This window comes from Pocillopora verrucosa, chromosome 12, assembly GCF_036669915.1.
Source record: "Pocillopora verrucosa isolate sample1 chromosome 12, ASM3666991v2, whole genome shotgun sequence".
Classification (NCBI taxonomy): domain Eukaryota; kingdom Metazoa; phylum Cnidaria; class Anthozoa; order Scleractinia; family Pocilloporidae; genus Pocillopora; species Pocillopora verrucosa.
Genome location: NC_089323.1, coordinates 13187845 through 13203619, shown reverse-complemented (window position 1 = coordinate 13203619; position 15775 = coordinate 13187845). Strand labels below are relative to the sequence as shown.

Sequence of the window (15775 nt, the reverse complement as noted above, 5' to 3'; positions counted from 1 at the left end):
TTCAGGTGTCTGTGACAGCAGCAGAATGTTTTACACAAATTAAGGTATAATACTTCTTTGTAAATGATTGAAAACCTCATTTTTACCTTCTCTGTTGCATCCCTCTTCACTAAGGGCAGCTTCCATTCCATCCATTACCTCATTGACCACCTTATCTTTGCTAGCAGCAGCATATTTTAGGATATGCTGCTGCCACATAAGGTATTTTTCCCGCAATTTGGTTGGGATGTTATCATCATTGAATATTCTACACAGCTCAGCTTTTAACTGCATTGAAAGGTAAGGCAGAAAACATAACATGTAAGTCGTCTTACTTGTCAGATGAATCTACTCTAGAGGTATTCATAACCACATGTGTACTGAGAATCCAGAGAGAGAAATGCTGTTCTTAAGGACTGTTCATGCCCTTAATAGGAACACAAATATATTGGTAAGGAACTTGCCTTTCATACACACAAAATCCCTCTTCCCCCCTTAAGAAAAAAATTAGTACAATTGGGAAGCATATCATTTAAAAGTATTGGACTGCAATCTCTGACAGGTACCCTAGTATCAGCCAAAAGTTGGCCAAAAAGCAAACAAACAAACAAACCTGTAACTGGTTTACATTTATGACAGATACAAGCAATTTACAGCAAATACTTACATGGATGAAATATTTCAGAGATGGGTACTCCATCAAGACAGCCTTCACCAATTTAGGGGCAGTTATGATTTCATGGCGGCGGAGGGGGAACGTTTTGTCCATGAAATCCTTATGAGCTTTGCGCTTTCGGGGGTTTCTCCTGACTTCATTGCGATTTTCCTCAGCAAAGGCTTTTAAAGTTGCCAGAGTCTCACCTGCAGGTAAGTCTGGCTGCTGTGCCCAAATACTGAAATCTTTTTTTGCCTTTTGGCATTAGAGGGACCAGCTTCAGCAGGATTGGCTGGATGTTTGGGTTTTTGGATTTTTTTCATCCTGTTGAAAATCTTGACCTCCAAATAGCCCTGGAAAAGGGTCAGGACATTGCATAAATTAATGCCAAATTTTTTGCACATTTGTTAGTAAACTTTACTCAACTAATGATATTACTTTCAATGTGTGGAGTTCACATCATCTCAAGTTTTTCAGTTGGCACTGTATTCTGCCCCTTTCCCACTCTGTGCCTCCTGAACACTACACATCTAATTCTATGGTAGATATGTGTTATAATTATTGGTAACAGCCAATCACACTTAAGAACTTAAAAGATCAGAGTGATTACTCTGCATCTTCTAAGTTTAAGCCAAGAAATTCAGCACAAAAATTTCTATTTTTTAACATAAGCAGAAGAAGCAAACTGATAGATTTTTAAACTTTACTAACCCATTCAGTGTCTGAGTCAACTAGTTTCTTGCCAGCCATACATGGATACTCTTCAACAATTTTTTTAGCTATCCATTGCCTCTCAGAGAGCTTTGGGTGGCTGGTGAAGTGGTTGATGCTTGTGCAAACATCCCGGACCAATTCACTTTTCTGGTTTGCACTGAGGTATCCCTCCTGGATACCTAATTCTACTGAGGCAGAGAACTGTAAAAAAAGTAAACAAATGAACAAATTTATTTGTCATTGGAGAACAGTAAATTTTGTGACTAAAAAGTTTCCATAAATGTAAACAAACTGTGCATAAAAGAGAAAAAACATAATCATACCTCGATGATATCAATAATGTACTTTCACCAAACTATGTACTTATCGAGAAAGGAAATCATACTCCTAGGCACTTCAGTTTTCATGAATTAACAAGGATTGCTCAAAAAAACTAAATTAAAAAAACGGAAAAGTTTCTTACTCTCGATGGAAGCTGGAACTTTGATAGCCATCCAGGAGGAAGCTATAGGTAGAAATATTTTTGAATAAATTAGACTGTCTGATAACATGTTATTAATTAAGTAATTTTTAATTTACCAAATTCACACATTAGGTTTACTTTGTTTTATGCATAGTGGACGTAAATACATATCTAGTATATTTCAATAAAAATTAGCAGATCTCACCGTTTTTGACGGCTGTTTTCCCCGACATTTCTCTTCTTTAACGGACCAACTGGCACCTTGTGTTTTTTCCTTTGGGGTAAAATAGCAAGAAAGGAATTGATAATGTACTCTTCACTATCCAGCTATCTTCACCATCTTACCCCATAAGAACTTACTTTAGCAATGCCCAGTTCTATCGCCTCGTCCATGATACAAAAATCCTTGGGCGATTTTCCCTTTTCATTGGGTGTCGATGTTAGTTCTAAATTTTCATCATCGCTGGTGTTTTGTGAATCGTCAGTCGACGTGTAAAACGAATTGCTCGTAGAACTTGATTCTGCACACTGAAAGAGAAAGAGCAAAAAATTCAGCTTAAGTGGAGACAAACTAAGATATGGACATAAAAATAACACTTAATTTTTTAAGGACAAGTTTAAGAATTCGGAGTGAGGAATCCTAAAATCGAGAGTCTTGAAAGAAGTCAAGTTCATCTTGTGCAAATGCAGTATCCGTTTTGAATTGTAACCGTCTCTATCTCTCGGCGCCAAAATGAGAACACATGACTTTAGTTGTGAAACCGCTGAGAGTCAGGGGAATCACGCATGCGTCAATTCTTTGGCGGGAAAATTAATTATCTTACCGACGAAGAACTCGCACCATCTCTAGGTTCAGCGTTCATCAAGATCAATTTCTTGAATTTTAGTCGCTCTTTTACTAAGGGAAAGTAGTGCCTCAGTTCTTCTACATACTGGACAATGCCGAAGAGATCTTCATCGTCCAAACCTTCCTTTTCTGCAAGATAAGTTACGAACAAAGATCAGTGAAGGAGTCAAGTTTGTGTACATAAATTGCAATAAATGTGTTGTTAAGCAAATTTCTTTCGCTTACCTATCCTCTCTAAAGTCTCTGGAGAAAATCCATGCGACTGGAGCCAAGAAACAACCTCCTCACCACTGTAGTTCATTATTGAGTCCGACGCACGAGGTCTAGCTAGGTTCGTTCGACTAATGAGATACGAAGAAGGAGCTGCAGAGACGCACCAGCAAAAGAAGGACGAATTTTGGAGGGAAATCGCTTTTATAACAAAGTTTTAATCATTAAAAAGTTCACAGTTTTAAGTTGAGTAAACCAATCGTTAGCTGCGGTTTAGTTTCGAGTTAAAGATCTACCAGTTTACCCCTCAACATTCCCGAATCCTACGTCCTTGTGGCGTTTAAGTTGTGATGGGTATTCCGTGTAACATGTGCAATGCTGTCCTTGACAATTTTGGACTAGTTATCAGCCATTTCAGGCGGGTACATAGAGAAGATCCTAATTTCTTTGTTACATGTGGCATTAATGGATGTGGAAGAACTTACAAGAAATTTTATGGGTACAGACGTCACGTACACAGAGTGCACAGAGGATTTCTACGAGTTGCACGTGACGTTAAACAACCTCAGGATTTAGTGCAAGATATTGAGCCTGAAGAGCAAGCTGGTGATTTGCTTATTGATGAAGCACTTTTTGAAGAAGACAAAGACGATGTCCAAAATGAACAGTTAAGAAACACGATTGCAGCATATCTTTTGCGAATCAAGGAAACACACAATCTCTCACAAAAAGCTTTGGATGACATTGTACAGAGTACCAGTTCTCTTGTCTCTACTGCTGTTAAGTCAGTATGTATAAATATTGCCGATAAGCTTTTAAATATGGAGGAAGAGGAAAATCATGTGATACAAAACATAACATGGCAAACTTTATTTTAGGAACATTCTGAGAAGGCAAGCCCATTTCAAAACCTTGAAACAGAAATAGACAAAAACGAGCATTTAAAGAAATCTTTGGTCTTGTTGTAAGTATAAGAAATAAAGTATATTGTACAATTTAGGATTTCCTTGTTAATAGTAAGGGAGTAAATCACTATTTTAATGAAAAGAAAAGCACCTTAACATACAGCTGTTAAAGACACCAAATTCTGCTTACAATGTTCAAACATGCCTAAACAATTTATAGTTGTACTACCAGAGACAGAAATGTGCAGTCTTTTCTCTTGTTTTATACCAGCTAGGGCTATGCTTGAAACCAGCTAGCTAGGCTAACTTAGATGTTTCTGTACCAGTATGATATTTCGTTGGAATGTAATAAATCAACATGCATTATGTAATGTCCCCTGAACAGGAACCTGTGAACGTGTGCTTGGAAACTTCCATGGTCATCGACAGAAAGGTCCAAAAAGAAGAAGGGTTCAACTAAATGATGAAGTCATTGAGATCCCTCTTCTTGAAAGTGTAGAGCAGTGGTTGAACACCCCTCAATTTTGAAACAGGTAAACAGAAATTATGGTGAGTCAATCTACACTTTGCCATACTTGTTTTATCATAGGGGAGCTAAGTTTTATGTGGACCAGTTTCTTTAACTTGTGGGAATTTGCCTAGCTGGTAATTTTCCATTACTTTGCCCAGTGGTATTCTTAAATTTTGATAAAGGTGGAATGTTACATGTGGTGATTTATTTGTAAATTCTTACGAATTGTTTCTGAACAGGTGGAAACTCACATCAACGACATGATGAGATGATTGCTGATTATTGTGATGGTCAGGTTTACCGCCAGCACCCTCTTTTCTCTAGGGACCCACATGCTTTACAGATTATATTGTATTATGATGATGTTGAGTTGTGAATCCACTGGGCAGCAAAAACCTCAAAACATAAAGTTGGTAATGAGATATTTTTATTTCACTATACTGTCACAAGTCATGAGACAGTCATGCATGTACCTCAGAGAGTAAGGAAAGGCATTTAGGTGTAGTTGTTTCACAATTAAGATTCAACCAGTTCAGATACTTATTTGAAGTCATAATCAATTAACCTTTGTAAGCATGCTAAATGTTGCATACTATTTTAGGCGTTTTTTTTACTATACTCTTGGGAATATTGACCCTAAGCACCGATCCCAGCTAAAGGCAATGCAGCTTCTGGAAATTGCAAAGAGAACTGTGATCAAGAAGTATGGATGCAATGAAATTCTTCAAACATTCATGACAGAGCTCAATCAGTTAGAGCAGGTGAGAGTTAAATAATGACCACAGTGTGCAGTACATTCAATATCTGTTGTAGAGTAACTGAAAGTATAGAAATGCAACAGACTTTAAAAATGTTGTACTAGTCTTATTTGTATTGTATATATTGGACAGTTCAGGGCTTGACTATCAACATCTTTTTTTTATTTGATCTATATTTATTTCCTAAGGATGGAGGATACCAGTTTACCATAAATGGGGAAAGAAAGTCTTTGAGAGGAACCATCAGCTTCGTTTCCGGTGATAATTTGGCATCCCAGGAGATTGGAGGCTTTAAAATTGGAAGCTGTTCTGCACTGAAGTGCAGAGTTTGCATGGGAGATGCAAATGATGTGGCTTCAAAGGTAATATAATGAAATAAAAGATGAACTATTTTTCCACTGACAATATAATAAGTTTTGTCAATCTACATGCAGCTGTCTAAATCTCTTCCCATTCACTTTGCACTCTGCTGCCTACTCATAAGTTTTTTTCTAGGCTTTTGCTCATTGTGATAACTTTTGGCTTAACTTTCCCAGCAGCCATGTGAGAACCATTCTATGTAGAACAAAGATACTCCCCTCTATTAATGATTAAACCACCTGATCCTGTGACTTACCATGAAAAAACTGTGTTGTAAATCGTGTCTTAGAGTTTGTAATTGAAGAGTGGTGTTGAAATCCAATAACTTTCTCATTATTCCCCACAGTTTGTGGAAGACGATTTCCAATTACGCACCAAAGCAATGTATGATCAGCAGTGCACAGCAGCCATTGAAAATTCAGTCATTGACATTTCTTCACAGTTTTGGAATAAATCTGAGATCAGCCCTGAACCAGTCACGATACTTCCATGTCATAGAAGGTCTTCCGGGTGATGCAATGCATGATGTCCTTGAGGGGCTTCTTCAATATGAAGTCAAAGAACTCCTCAAATATGCTATATATGAGCAGCAGTTTTTCACTTTGGAAAATTTAAATTGTTGGATTAAAAATTTTGATTATGATTATCCAGATGTTTCCAACAAACCATGTGTTATATCAAGTGCCACCCTAAATTCCAACACTAATTCTCTCAAACAAAAAGGTAAAACTGCATTATTAGTAGCTTCATTCGTACAACATGCTTTATCCAGAGATACAGTCTTAGCTTTGAAATCATTGCTTGTAACTCTGACACAAGATACATTCGTCATCATTGCATTGTCACCCTAGTGTACACTGTTAGTATAATTTTGTAAACAAAAGGCTGTCTTTTTGTCCATTGTTATTGTTATGGTAATATTTGAACTGCAAGTTACAGTAATTCAAAATTTTCCAAACATTTGCCATGTGTTTAACATCATGATCCTACCATTCTGGTATATTTTTTAAAAGTAGTGGAATATTTTGGTAAATGATCAATGGCACTGATACATATATATATTTTATTTATTTCACTCATGAAATTGATAAAACTGTGTTTTGGTAGCTCTGCTGATCATAATGTGATTTTAGCTTCACAGATGTGGTGCCTTGGCCGTTTCCTTCCATTGATGATGGGCAGCCATATCCCTCGTGATGATGAGAAGTGGGGTCTCTCTTAAATCTTTTGGAAATAGTGGACATTGTTTTTGCTGATGCAGTCACACTTGATAAAGCAGCTTACTTAAGGGATTTAATCACAGATCACCATACTAGCTTTACCCAGTTGTACCCAAATTCCTCTGTGATTCCAAAGATGCACTATATTCTTCATTACCCCAGGACAATGGTAAGGTAAGTTGGAAATTAAAAATATTTTAACTTTTCTTTTGATGGGTGATAATTTTGTGACATAAATCTTTGTGTTATTGTTTGTGTTTTCCAGTAGTTATCTATAGTACATGTAAGGTTGATCATTGAAAAAGGAAAAAAATGTAAATATGTAGCATTTTGATATTTAAGGCTTGGTCCAATGGTACGGTCCTGGACAATGAGATTTGAGGCAAAGCATGAAAGACTCAAACGGCTGGCCACATCCCTTGGCAATTTCACCAATATTCCTTGGACGCTGGCTCTCGTCATCAGTTGGGCAGTGCTATGAAATATCAGGCAGTAAGCATGGTCATCCATCAATTGAAAAGTCTTTGGAAGTAGGCCCAGGTATTTAATTACAACCATTTTATTTTCCGCTGGTCTGAAAGTATGCTGACATTCATATGTGCATGTGAATTTGCCTGTGACAATATAGACATATACTATGTGTATTTATCTAATGGGGGTCCTTAGGACCAACAATTCTGCTTTTATTTATTTAGTGTAGAGACCATTCATTGGAAAAAAACCGCCACAATTATTTTTTGTCAACTTGTAGCCAATAACCTTTAAGCCTGCTGTCTAATTAGATATGTTATGCCTTTTGAAAAAAAACAAAGACACTTATTGTAATATTATGAGGTTATTATTGCCATTTCCAGGGACTCAGAAAGAAGCTAACAGGGCAGCATACTTCAACATGCTTCTTGAGAAGCTTGACACCCTGGAAGGTGAAGACCTAATTCATGAGTAAGTAATTTCATTTAATGCAAACACCATTCAAGTGCAGATTTTAAACTAGGTGACGCTGAATTAAACTAACTTTAATGTTGTTTTTGTTGAAAATATTGTGGTACTTTGGATTTTTTCGGAAAATGTTTACATGACGAGGTTCAGAAACTCCTCTGGCCGATGTTGTTGTACGTTCATGTCTGTAGGGCGGATTAAACCAAATTATGTTTCTTTGTCTGTTCTTGGCGGCTGTTCTGTATAATGTGAATTACAGGTTTTCTTGCGTAGATTATTGTAGATTAATTCTTCGTCGTGTCCACTTTGTTTGAGTGCACTTTTATAGTGTGGTTTGGCTTTGTCAAAGAGTTCTTTGGGCTTTAGGAAATGTCCGGAGATTTCGTGCGACCGGATGGCTGCTGGTAGGCGTTTTATTATTTTAGGCAGATGGTTGGGAATTCGGTGTCGATGTAGAGAGTTGTGTGTTAGGCCCTTTTCTGTATGGATAGTGGGTTCCGTCCGTGAGGTTTAGGGTTGAAGTCGAAGAAGTTTGCAGGATTTTTTGGTTTGTGCTTATAGAAATGTGCAGTCCTTGTTTCTTAATATTCTCGTGTGATGTCCTTACCCCCCCCCCCCTCTTGTTACGTTTCTGTGGTCCTGCTTGCGTTTCTTAGAAGTACCAGCCCGTCGTCTCTGTAGGGTCCTACGCTGTTTTTTGGCCGTATTTCTTCGCTGAGGTTGTTTAAGGAGGAAAAGTTCCGACATAAGCTCACAAACTTCCGCTCCGTCGAACGCTGCCCATTAGATACGTCGAAAAGGCTGCTGAGGTTGTTCTTGGTCCAGGCGGTCGCGTTGTCAAATAAAAGTGATTTCCGGGGCAGTATACATAATTATGTCGATGTCCCCTTTGTCGCTGATTGTGGTATAACAATTCCTGGCAAATAGAAATTAGAGAGAAGAGATTTTGTGATGGATGGGTAAAACTGTCGATGTCGAACGCGGCGAATGAATGCTTTTGCATGTCGGGTATGTTGGTGAACCAATTAATTATCATCTGATGTGTTTTTCCGCTGGGTTGAGCTTGTTAATTTTTTTAATTTTCGAAGTTTGATATTGTCGAGAATTTGTTTAATGACTGTTTCCAAGTTCACTTTTTGCGGGATTTATGAGGCGGCATGTAGGGTTGGTTGGCTTGAGGTTTATCTTTAGGTCTTTTGGGTGCGGTAATAAAAAGCTTGTTGTTTTGCGATTTGTTCTGTGCGGTTGTCGATGTTGAGCTCTTGGGCAATAGATTTTGCTTGTGAGTCAATAATGTTGGCGGCGTCGGATGCTAGTTTTCTTGTAGGTGGTTGTGATGCTATCCATCAGGAGTTTGTCGTGCTGCGTCTTAACAAGTTTGTAAAAGTTTGAAGTCTTGTCCGCAGGAATGGAGGCCTTTTGTCGATTTCAAAATCAAGAGTTCGACAAAAGCCTTCATTCCTGCGGACAAGATTCAAACTTAAAAACACAATCAGCGACAAAGACATCGACATAATTATGCAAAGAGATTGAAAAGTACACAAGTGTTTTCTTGTAGTAAAGAATAATTCTTAATAGGGACCTTAAGCAGTCAGGACCAGGAACGCCGAGGAACACTTCGATTAAAAAAATGAATGTCTCTTGTAAGTTAGAATTTCGTGAATGGCTGTATGTTTAAACCGTCTCTTACTGCGCCTTCAACTCTGCTTTTGCGTAACTCAGGCCCCCCAATTTATATGGTCTAAGGTACCCGAGATAACCCTCCCCCTTGCGAGACAACTTTGCGAAACGTTTATATGGAATTTGACACCTGTTAACCTTCATTCGGCCAGGTTACATATTCGAAAAAATAGCGGACGATAGGAAAAAAATTGCTGTAAACATCCTGATCAGGACATGCGCACGCACTTTCTATTCAGTTGTCTCGCCTCGAATCAGCCAGACAAAGTGTTAACATGAGAAAAAGTCCCCACCTGCCCGGGGGCTACCCTACCTGCCGAAATGAGACAACTCGCCCCCCTCAATTTGTTTGCCTACCCGAGACAAGTTCACAACCGCCTGCAAACGGTCGGCTAAATTTTTCAAAGAAGTAAGTGAAAAGTTAGCCTGCCCAGGGTACCTTGGAGAAAAAGTTGACTCAGGTACTCATTTGCATTCGTAATTTTTCTGTCAGAACGCGCAAAGTCTGGTGATTTCGCGTTGTTGTTTTGCAGATGACGGAAAAACAACAAATATACAAACTTTTAACGCATGGGCTGAACTATTGTTTTGTACCAGATATCCTTTATTTTGACGTTCTCGTTACCATAACCTTGTAATTTTCTTTACTTCCCTTTATTTTAAAAACAGAATAAATTAGGCCGGTGCGGATTTCACCTCCAAAGAATTCATACCACGCGCATAAATCACTGAGTAAGATAGTAGAAAACTGGATTTAGAAATATTTTGGTTTCTTACGACAGCAAGCGGAATAATTTTGAATTGCAGCATTTTTAAATCATGGTTCACAAAATATACACTGAAACAATGAAAGGAACGTAAAATAGAGGTAACATCACTATAGATGCAAGTAAAATTATTTGCGTTTGATGTCTGGTCGCGAGGGAAACAGTTGTCAATGATGTTTTACCAGCGGATTCTCGGCAAATTCTAGCAAGGCCACTTGATCACAATCAGCCAATCACAAACGTAGTAAAAGCAGGGAATATGGGAAGATTCGACTCTACTGGGTGAATTTTACATTGCTTATCACCTCCAAGCCCTGAACTGATAAGAACACGCGAAAATCACTATTCACTTAAATATGTGGTGTTACTTATCTTACGGAAAGTTCTAAGCAAAGTCTAGTGGTCGAATTTTCATCTCAGTCGTGGGAGCGCTTCCTTTGGCACTGGTAAGAACTAATTCTCCCTAGTGAATATCGGCGAAGGTTTCATTTCCACAAACGGGGAAAACACCGTTGAGATTTGAAACGAACAGCTCAATCTTTACCAATGCCATACCACCAGCCTCCGCCTCTTTTTCGAGCACAATTATCAGGATCTCTATCCCAAGTACCCAAAATGAGATCTCTCTGAGAATAAGGTAATCAAAGAGAACAGTCGCATCTGTTCCAAGAAAAAATAAATTTTCATAATTTTAATATTCAAGATAACTTCTTTGGAGCCTCAAGCCTGATGTTTGTCGCAAAAAAAAACAGCCAAACAAGCAAAGAGACAGAACAAAACTCAGTTTAAACATAGCGACATGCTGTTTCAATGAGATCCGGAATTTCTCTTAGTGAAATAAAGTTGTTCAATCTTGTGGCATGCTCGAAAACAAGGGTTGAATATATGGATTTCCCTATCCCACCTAACGAAGCATCTGTTAACGTCTATCACGGCAAAAATAGATATTACATGGCTGCGGCGGGGATACGAATTTCATCTTCGAGTGAGAGATACTTTCAGCACGAGAAAATGAAATTTGTATCCCCAAGCGGCCATGTAATGAATCTGTTTATTTTAGAGATACTAATGAAATACCTACATAAAAGACAACATTTTTTTTTTTTTATTTCGTTTTCAATGAGTTTTTTCAACATCACTTTCCAAGACTTCGGCAAATCTTCCTGAATGTTCTCCAAGCTCGGAAAAAGTATCGATGTGAAATTTGGCAGCTCATCGAGAAAGTCACCGTACCTTTAACTGTTCCGTTTTCTGTGATAATATTAGCTTTAAATCGAACTTGCGTCAGTTCCTTCATCACTTCTTTCAACCAGACTGCAGTGTCTTTTTTTGCAATCTCTTGGGGCTACACGCGTTGATGGTGTGATTTGAAAAATCGCAGAAAGTGCCAGAAACAGCAGAGCAAACACTTACGTAAAGAGGTCATTATTGCGGTATTAAGTCATTCCAGCTATTCTATGTTATGACGCCAAGTAAGTAATGAAATAATTAATAGGCTGCAAAAGGAAAACAAACAACCAACAAACAAACAAACAAACAAAAAACCAGAAACAAAACTACAAGAGAAATAAAAAATATTTTTATAATGATGACTATATTTATAATAAAAATAGTTCGCAGAGAAAAACCCTGCAATTTTGCCAATTATAGATTAAACAATTTCTCATAACAAGGAATATCACGACACTGCTAATGAATTCGATTGCGCGCGCGTGCGTCGTAATCTTATTGTGCGCAAGTATGACGTCAGCAAAGAAATGCTTCGGTGGTTTTGAACATTTTAAGATATCTTTTTTCCGTTCCATCCCGACTTAGATGGACCTTTAAGAGCTCTAAAAGAAAGAAAATTAACGGAAAGATACTCGATCTGGAAAGCGATGGAAAGCGACGAAAATAACCCTCGAGTAAATACTACAAAGGTTGTCACCAACGCGTTACGAATTAAGGCTGTAAAGTTGAAACTGAATTTGCTGACTTAAGTGGGGCTTAGCACTTTCAGACCATTCTTTGGCCAGGTAATATTATTTTTCGATTGTTGTTATGTCTTTGAAGTATTGGGCAACAAAAGATTTTGATTCAAATCTTACAACTCTCAGAATTTTCAATACAACACGAATGTAATTGTAGGGCAGTAAAGTCTAGCAGCCATCGATTCAAGCGTGTTGATTCTATTGCGAAGTTCCCCATATGCAAGGAACTCAGACTTCTTTCGCTTCTAATATTCGAAATATTTCTTTATCATTTTTGCCCTTCTCTGTAGTTGTAGTCTTCGGTTAGCACGTCGTTATTTGGTGAACCCGACATCTGTGTACGTCTACTTTGAAATCCGATCGCTCTCGTGATTTTTATCTAAAATTTTCATTTCTGAGTACATTTCACCCGAAATTATCATCTTTTCAGGTTGAGAATAGGTTGTTGCACTGCCCCTAGTTGAATATATCTTGAAGACGATTTATTTGAGATGCATTGTGCGCTGTCTTTCTCTGAAGTTTTAAATTTTGAGAAAGGAACATCGGGACAACTGCGATGACAATGTATAACACAATTAGTTCTTACGTTGGCTACTCATTCATCGAGATATGAAGCACACGCCGTGGGAAAGGTTGGAGAGAACTCAAGAAGCTGAAGTTGCTTTCGGTTACGGATTTTAGAACACCACCACAAACTGGATCCTTATATATATATTTAAACACGTGACACCTAGGAGTACCGAAGTTCTCGTTTAAACGTGTACGTGTATTAGAGATCCACCCAAACCCAGGGGAGGACATCCATCACACAGTAATCTCGTGCGTGGGAAATTAACGTCTCCTACCCAAACCCTGCAGGAGACGGGACCTCCGGCTTCACGTCTTATCCGAGAAGACGAAGCAAGGTGAGTGAAGCGACTTGCTTAAGGCCACATCCAGGACTTGAACCCGGGCCGTCCAACCCAGAGTCCAGCGCTCTGACCACTGGGCCACTCACGCCTCACCATATCAGTTAAATGTTATTAAATGCAGATTTTGATGAGATTGCAAAGCTATTTTGATCTTTCTTCTTTCAAGGCGAAGGAAGTCGGTAAACAGAACCATAACCAAATGCCATTCCGTCGATTCATCGGGTATCAAGAGTAGCTCTTGCTATTAGGGGCCTTAAGCAAACCACGACGGCGAGGGAGACGAGGACATGGAAAAACAAAAGATCTAATTGGCCGTGCGTTTTTAAAACTTTGTACATTTCTTAGCCGTCCAATGCAAAACAACAACGTGAAATCACCACAATTTACGTCGTCTGCGAACCGAAAACTGCGATGGCAAATTAGTTTAATTTTAATTTGGAGCTCAACGCTTCTTTTATACGTTACGCTGAAGTTGAAGTGTCGCGCCGTATGAGGCTCCTTTGCATTTTCTTTCCTTAATATGTTTATGACAATGTTTTTTTTTCCGCATGAGCAGAGGTGCTGTGGAGGACGTGATATAGCTAGTATCAAGACAATTTTCAGAAGGCAATTCCAACACAAGCATCTAAGTTGAAAGTATAGCTAGCTTCGTTTGTCATAGAAAGTACGTGCAACATAATCACAGGAAAGAGATGTTTTCGGCCTGTTTTCGGCCTGTTGCAAAATACTTTTCCATTCGACACACGAAATGTTTTACAGATTCCAAACCGGAATCTTCGGTCGAATGGAACTTGCATAGGATATCAAAGAGGATCATCAGTTCATAAGTTTATGACGCACTGTTGTTTAAGAAATCGTTTTATCAACTGATACGAATCACAGTTGTTTTGTCTGTTGTCTCACGAAAAATCCCTGTTTGAGAGCTGTTTGTCAAGCCGCTTCATTCTTTGAAAACAACTTACATTCTTCTGTACACATCAAGATCTCTCAGCAGTTTCTGTCAAATTGTGCGGGCTTACTCGATCTATAGTAAACATCCCTTAATTTGATGTACGGACTTAAAAGGTCCGATGGAAACACAACTCTGTCATTTCTACAGACTCTCTCCAGTTTGATGTATAAATTAATTTGTGCGCATTTTGAACTCGCTCAGTTCTAAAACTCATTTCTAGTTGTGTTGTGTGCACTTATCCGGTCGGTTGTAGCGATGATACCCTGAAAAATAGCTAACTTTCTCTGAACATGGTCGAAAATTTGTATTGTAGTTTTCCTGAAAGATAAGCAAAGAAAAAACAAGAAATTAGCAATGTCGGGTTTACTTTATTTCGTATTTTGTTCATCATCCGTAAGGATATTAAGTCAACGAAGCTCATTCTCAGAAAAAATAAAACAAACAACAACAACAACAACAAAAGAAAAAACAACAATTAAAACAAAGAATTGAGGAATCCTTCAGCTTGATGTATTAAAATTTCACTCCCATGAGTGACCAGTACTGAATTTCACCTTACCAAATTAATACAGTATCAAGCAAAAGTGATAAAAACAGGGCTAGAGAGAAAAATATCTGTCGGAGGATCATCTGTTGATCTATTACAAAATTCTTTGAAGTAACGTCAGAAGAATTATATGCCAGGGAAAACACTTATGAGATCTTGGAAGTGAAATGGTTGAAAGTGAAAGCTGACAGCTCTAAGGGTTCAAGTCCTCAATATCTCGTGTTGGCTTTTTCCCAAAGTATTCTTTTCTAAAAGAAAAATATCTAATCAAATCTGACCAAGAGATCATATGGCGTCTTGATCAGACTGATTAAATAAAACCAAGACGACGAAGAGCTTTTTTAAAATGGACACTTGCCGCTTTAGATTAGTTCAAGAAATATAAACAGAAAGCCATTTTGGCATTGAAAAGGATTAGAAATGAATAGTTGGGTATAGCGGTAGTGAAGATTTAGAGTTAGTTTTGGCAACTGAGTCTGCTCAGTTTCACCTTTGCATTTCAAATGAAACCATGATCCTCGTAGATGAACGGAAATTCTTAGCAAACACGTACCTCTAAGATACTAGGTAAGCGTCACTACCAACGCAGCCACGAAACTACGCGTTGGGAGCTAAAATAATGAGTTTTATACCATTACCAGTTGTGACATATTCCACCACGGGAAAGAAAGAACCCCCTAAACTTGGCCTCGATCCCAACGTGTGGTTTCGTGTGGCTTCGTGTCTTTTTTCAGGATTGTTGTTTACAATTACCATCAAAATTGCAGATCACTCGCGAGGATCATGGCTTTATTTGATTTCAATCCACAGATCAGATAAATTTACTTCATCACAAATTATTTCTTATTTTCATTGTAAATTTAACTGCTTGCTGAAAACTTAAAAACACAGATTTTCTGAGGAGTTATACAAAAATTCAAGAAACAACTGCATTTCAGTCGGTTCTCTTTAGATATGGCTTGGTAAAGTCTTGTTTCAGAAATTGTGTCCCCAGAGTAGGAGACAACTTGAACTATAGTACTTCCTACAGTGGTCAGAGTTTACCTATTCTTGTATTCAATAATTTAGCAGTAAAACTAAAGTGGACTGCTGATGTGTGTCTTTGAATTAAAGCATTATACTATTATTTCCTCGTTCTGTTCAGACTTCATGTTTAACCAAAGACTTATGATTCTAAGTAGTTGACGCCCGTTTGTTTCAATGAAATATCAGAAGACAATCCTCAGATCTAACTGCACCAAACTATTCCCAAACAAGAAATCACACTTTGTCGTTCCCGTTGCAAAACGATGCAACGATCGATTTCGAGGCCGTGGGCATCACCATACTTTTGGTAGCAACATGAACTCAAGGCTAGTACTCTGCTAGGTTTATCAGTCTAACAGAT

At 38.2% G+C, this 15775-nt stretch overlaps 2 pseudogenes; one reads left to right on the top strand and one right to left on the bottom strand.

Moving 5' to 3' along the window:
- The first annotated feature begins 5920 nt into the window (after window positions 1-5920).
- LOC136277193 (uncharacterized) lies at window positions 5921-7568 on the top strand (annotated as a pseudogene).
- A 2825-nt stretch (window positions 7569-10393) lies between these two features.
- The window catches only part of LOC136277192 (angiopoietin-related protein 7-like), a 47349-nt pseudogene continuing 41967 nt past the window's right edge, over window positions 10394-15775 (bottom strand).